Below are 6,147 nucleotides of genomic sequence, written 5' to 3'. Positions count from 1 at the left end.
AAGACAGCCGATAAAATGGTCCAATTATTTGATCCATCCTGATAACCTTTGTCTTTTGATGGGTGAGTTAAGACCATTAATATTTAAGGTTATTTCAGTGAGTTTTGAAATAATCCCTGCCATAATGAGATGTTTTATGGGCTTTAGCATTTTCTTCTGTTTTGTAGTATGTTGAGCCTAGTCTATTTTTGGTTATTGTGATCTTCTCTTCTTGGCTCTTGAGATTGCTTGTTTAACTGTTCTTTGTGGTATAGTCCCACAAGTATTCTCTGTAGGTGTGGGTTTGTGTTCACATAGTCATAGAGTTGACATTTTCATGAAAAGTTTTCCTTTCATCATCTATTATAAGGGATAAATTTTCTGGGTAGAGTACGTTGGGTGGAAGCCATAGTTTTTTAACTCTTTTTAGTGTTCCATTCCAGACACTTCTGCTTTCAGGGTTTCCATTGAGAAATATGATGTAGCTCTGATGGGATTGCTTTTGCATTTTGTAAGTTATTTCTCTCTTGCTGCTGTTAACACTCTTTTTTTTCCCCTATTGTTAACAGTTTTAGCTATGTTATGCCTTGGAGAGTTTCTACTTTAATCCTGTCTGTTTGTTGTTCTATGGTATTTTTAAATATTTTATTTTTTACTTATTTTAGAGAGAGAGAGGAAAAGAATGAGCATACTGGGCCTCCAACCACTGCAAATGAATTCCAGATGCATGTGCCACCATCTTCATGTAGCTTACATGGGTCCTGGATAATTGAATCTCTGTCGTTTGGTTTGCAGGCAAGTGCCTCAGCGGCTAAGCCATCTCTCTAGCCCAATATATGTTTTTTTTTTTTTGTTTTTTGTTTTTTGTTTTTTGTTTTTTCCTATTTCACCCTTTATTTGGAATACAGGGCAAGGTACCAGTTTCAGATATTAACCCAACAGTGACAAAGTGCTGACACTAGGAATGCCCTGAAGCCAGGGAGTGAGTGGGTTCCAGTTAGGGTGCAGGAGAGAACAGATGCAAGATCCTCCCCAAAGAAGAGAAAACATTACTCAGTGAGCCCCCACAGGGCCTGGCTTCAACTCACTAAGGGCAAAGAGTGCAATCCTGGCCAGCCACCCATGATCTTCATCACAGCAAATCAGAACTCCAATTGTTCAAAGGGGTTGTAGGTACAGGAAAGGAAGTGACTCCAGACTGATTGAATTGATTTAGATGACTACTGGTGTCTCCATTCATGAGGAGGCAACATCTTCAGAGTGACTGTTGGAGCAAGGAGCCTTTCATGAGCTCCCAGTTTGTTATACAGTGCATAGACACTGGTAAGTGTTAGTCCTGCCAGGCCACCTCGCGCGACTCCAGGAAGACCTCCTGGACATTTATATAGCATGCCCGTCATGGTTCCAGCTGCTACAGTGTTGAGGTCATCTTCTGCCCCTCGTGTTTTCTCAGTGATAACACCAAATGCGCTGTACAGTAAAGCCAGAGAACCTAGAGTATTAGCCCAAAGGGCTCCTTGCTTAGTCACCACATTCATAATCTGTACATTTCTTGGTTTGGACCCGGCCATGTTCTGGGTTTCCTTCAATCCTAGCCGAAGGCCATTCAGTGCCCCAAATGCCGCCCCTGTCATGCAACATCCGCCAATGGTAAAGAAGGCTAGTTCAAATCTGCCTCGGGTTTCATTAGCTCCAGTTGGCAAAATAAACTCGTCTGTATCCTGAACAAGATATCGTGGATCCTGTCACGCGCAGCAGGCGGCCGTCTGTCTCCCCCGCCGTCTCAGGCCAGCATAGCGTGCTCGGCCCGCAGCTCCACAGTCACAGTGGGAAGATCACCACCTTCAACACGCTGACCTTCCCAATATTTGCTTTTTAACCCAGGTTCTAGGGATTGAATTCAGGTCCTCATATGTCTAAGGTGAGCAGTTTATCTTATCAACCTTCTGACTAATAGTTAAATTAAGTTGTAAATATTTACTTAAATTTTCTCCACATGTTTTTTTCCTTAATAGTGCATTAGCCTGCACTGCACTTTTAATTATTTTATAATTTATAATTTATATGGATTCCCAAGTAATGTATGCTGGGCTTATTTGAATAGTATGAATATGTTTATCACATTATTCTAATGAGCATGAAAAATTTTCTACTACTGAGCTGTACTGTTTTGCTTACTATGTAATAGTCCTTGACTGATTTGCTATGATCCATTCTTTGTTGATGACATCTGCACACTTTTAGTAGTATTACCAGCACTACTTCTATGAAAAAATATTGAAAATTTTCACTTTTGAATATGGAAGAACTTCCTAGGCTGATATATTTTAGCAGAGAAATAATGAATATTTACAATGAGGACTTAAGCACTAAATTCATAACTATAATACAACTTCTGTAAAGATCTTGTCAATTTATAGTCATAAGAAAATATTTAGGGGATCTATTTAGACAATGCTGTCAGGGTATGTACTGATTAATTTTATCTATCAACTAGACTGATAAAGAGGAAAGGAAACTTGTTTGGTATGGAAAAAAGTATTCTGGGTGACCCTTCCTGAGTGTTTCTGCCACAGATTAAAATTTGAGTAGCTTGACTGAAAAAGAATGATGGGCATTATAAAATCCATTGACATCTCAGGTAGACCAAAATGGTAGATGGATGCAGATTTACCCTTCTTTCCTTGATTGAGGCATACATCTTCTACTTCTGTTCTATTTTATCTTCTGGGTTCTCTATATTGATGATTGCTAATCTTGGAATTTTTCATCTTCCATACATTTCTGAAGCAATGATGACCTTTCTCTTTCTGACTCTTGTCTCTCTCCTTCCCTCAATCCATTTCTCTTTTTCTTATCATCCATGTCACCCTTCACTTCCCCCCTCTTTCTCCTCTATTCCCATGTGTAAGCATTGAACTTCTCTTAAGAACCTTAAAATTATGCTAATTAGTTTAAGTGAAAATAATCCCTGAAATTCTCCAATGAATAGGGAGGTTTCCCATAGTAAAAACTAGTAAGATATATAAACTTTTTTTTCTCATATCATGACATAATTTTTTTTTATTTTGACTGTTTTTAAGTTCAATGGGCCTAAATGTATTCATATGCACACTATTATACATTATAATTAAGATTTACCAGTATTTACCTTGAATTTTAACATTTTATTAACAATGTGTATTCTTATGTCAGACTGTGCATAGAATTTTCCTATACATAGACAATAATCACATTTTTTCTAGTTTGAAATACTTTTCCATTCTGTTGAAAGACTTCATTACTCATTTTTAAACCTTTTTATTTAAATGTTTTTTTTTTCCTTTTCCACAAATTTCTAATATGCTTGAATGTTTATGTGTTCTGTGTTAGGAAATATGCTTTATTTTGTCAAAATGAATGAATCATTGTTTCAGATCAAATTTTAATAGCTCAGCATTTGCTCTCTGGTCTTATATAGTTCATATATTAAGTATTCATTTAAGTGTGGATCTATTTGTAACACCTATCATGTGTTTTGTTGTTTTAATTTTGCTTCATTAGTTGGTACCTTTAAGCAGCTGTGGCTTCTTATCTACTTAGATTGCTTCTTATATGTAAAAAATTTTCACAAAGAGCTATTTATTATATGGTTATTATATTTTCACTTGGTGAATACATTTCATACTAGACTTAAACAGGCCCCAACATAACTCCACACTCCATGGCTATTAATGGTGTTTATTTTCCTTTGTACTGTATTTGTTTCTTGACATATTTATTACTTCCCTTCAAGTGGGTCTTGTCCAGTACCTCCTCAATCTATGCTTAGTGATTTCTGTTATGTTGACTATGACTGTTTTCTGCATCAAATGATCTCAGGCATGATAATATTTTTTTTTAATATTTGTATTTATATGTTTGTAAACAGATATACAAAGAAAAATAGAGAAAGTGCGAGAGAGAGAGAGAGAATATGAATGAGCATACAGGGGCCACTTGCCACTTCAGAGAAACTCCAGATACATGTGCCAGTTTGTGCATGTGGCTTTATGGAGAATTAAACCTGGACCAGCAGGCTTTGCAAGTAAGAGCCTTTAACAACTGAGTCATCTCATAATCTTTAATCTCACAATACTGGTGATAGAGACTTCTTGGGATGAATATTGTGGTTCTTTTTCTTTCTTTTATGTGTAATGAATTTGATTTAGTTAAATCTAGGGTCTCTGCTTAGCAAAGTCTAATTAGACCTAACCTTTATGCTTAGGATTACCCATATCATTTAGACTTCCCTATTTCAAACACAGAATTCATTATTTGAAAATCTATGTAAGTAATTCCCCTTAATGACTAAATATTTTTCACTTACTATGAAGGACACATGCATTTTCTTGTTTTCCAGTTGAAAGTGAGGCAGTTTATGGATTCTGTATGTACTGCAGATGTCAGGCTCACTTTTGGTTTGTTTCACATCCTGTAGTTTTGCAAGCAATTTCTCCTGCATGATGCTGCTCTTTCCAATGACTGAGATTCATGGCATCATCTCTTCTGTTCATGATTCATGTTGGATTCATCATTATTCATTTCTTTCTCTTTTGCTAGTTGATATTTTATGGTTACTAGCACAAAATACCTGACAAAAAGTAATTTAAAGTAGAAAGAGGTTATTTTGGCTAATTTAAGTTATGCATAGAGAACAAGACACTTAACCTTCATTTTATTTTTTCTTTGTAATTATTGGTATTTATTCAATGTATACATATCGTTACAATTCATAAAGATACTTTTTATAAATATATTTGACCATATTTAGCACCATACTCATTCCTTTCTCTCCACCCACTGAGACCCCTTCCCTCTCATCTCTTTCTTCCACTAGTTTTTCTTCCTTCTTAACATTCATATATGTATGATTGTACACGTATACACAAAATATGTATGACTACACACACACATATATACAGTGTATGTATGATTATGCATAGGCATATAGGCATACAGACGCATATATGTATATATACATGTGAACATATATCAAAAGTACTTACCTGAAAAAAAACTTAAGGAAATAAAAGATTTACTTTGGCCTATCTTTTTATGGGGAAGTTTCATGGAAAAAAAGGCATGGTAGCAGTACTAGGAGTAGAGATTACATTGTCTGGTAGGAAGAAGTCAGAAAGTGGGATGTACTGTAAAACTTTAATACTCCCAACTCACATTAATCCACTTCAACCAACAAAGCTATACTTCCTAAAGTTTCCACAACATTCCCAAACTGTGCTAATATCTAAGAACCAAGTATTCAGACATATGAGCCTATGAGAAATATTTTATATTCAAATCCCAATAACACATGACATTCATTTATGCTGAGTCAGGCTTACTTTGGTAAATATAATTATTTCCAGTTGCATTCATTCTCCAGCCATTGGCATAAATTTATTATTTTATATGTGAATAAAACTGTACTCTGCACATATACACCTATCATTTATTCATTTGTTGATATACATATCATCTAACCTGATACTATTATTTGATCACTACACTTGTTACTATAGTGCTTACTATAGGCTTCAAATCACTGAGTTCTAATAGAAAGTGACTTAATACCTGGGCTTAGTTTATATGATTATTGGGACTGAAATCTGTATTGTGTTCTGGTGGACTAAGTTTTAATCCTGAGGCAAAATGTCTACACTTGGGAACTTGTTTATACATTTCTTTGGCATTCAACAGATTATATTTTGTCCAAAAGCCTTTATTAAAGATACTCATCTTTGCTTAGTTTCCTCTTCAATGGCTATCACAAGAACACCTTGTAATAATGTTTAATTGAATATTTTGGTACCAGGGTCTACCCATACTGACAAAGAAACTTAACCATGCCAACATTTCCTGTAAATGGGCTTTACGTGTCTTCATTCCTTCTAACACTCATTGGCTTACTTAAAATAATAAATTAGCACTTTAAAAAATGTGCGACAAAAATGAAACTTGTAATTTAGCTACTTAAATGAGATAATTAATGGCATTGTTTAACAAAATAAGGCATTAAAACGTAGTGTTGCAGTACTCAGTTTCATGTTGCTGGAATGAGCCTCCAAATCAGACACAGTTTATGGGAGGAAAGGGATTTATTTGAAGCCTACCAATCCAGGGCAGTTCCATAATGGCAGAAGAATCTGG

At 35.4% G+C, this 6,147-nt stretch overlaps 1 pseudogene; it reads right to left on the bottom strand.

Annotated features, from left to right (window-relative positions):
- Nucleotides 1–1,200: 1,200 nt before the first annotated feature.
- LOC101612123 lies at nt 1,201–4,462 on the bottom strand (annotated as a pseudogene).
- Between the last annotated feature and the right edge of the window lie 1,685 nt (nt 4,463–6,147).

Source organism: Jaculus jaculus, chromosome 3, assembly GCF_020740685.1.
Source record: "Jaculus jaculus isolate mJacJac1 chromosome 3, mJacJac1.mat.Y.cur, whole genome shotgun sequence".
Classification (NCBI taxonomy): Eukaryota; Metazoa; Chordata; class Mammalia; order Rodentia; family Dipodidae; genus Jaculus; species Jaculus jaculus.
This window is presented reverse-complemented; position numbering and strand designations above follow the sequence as displayed.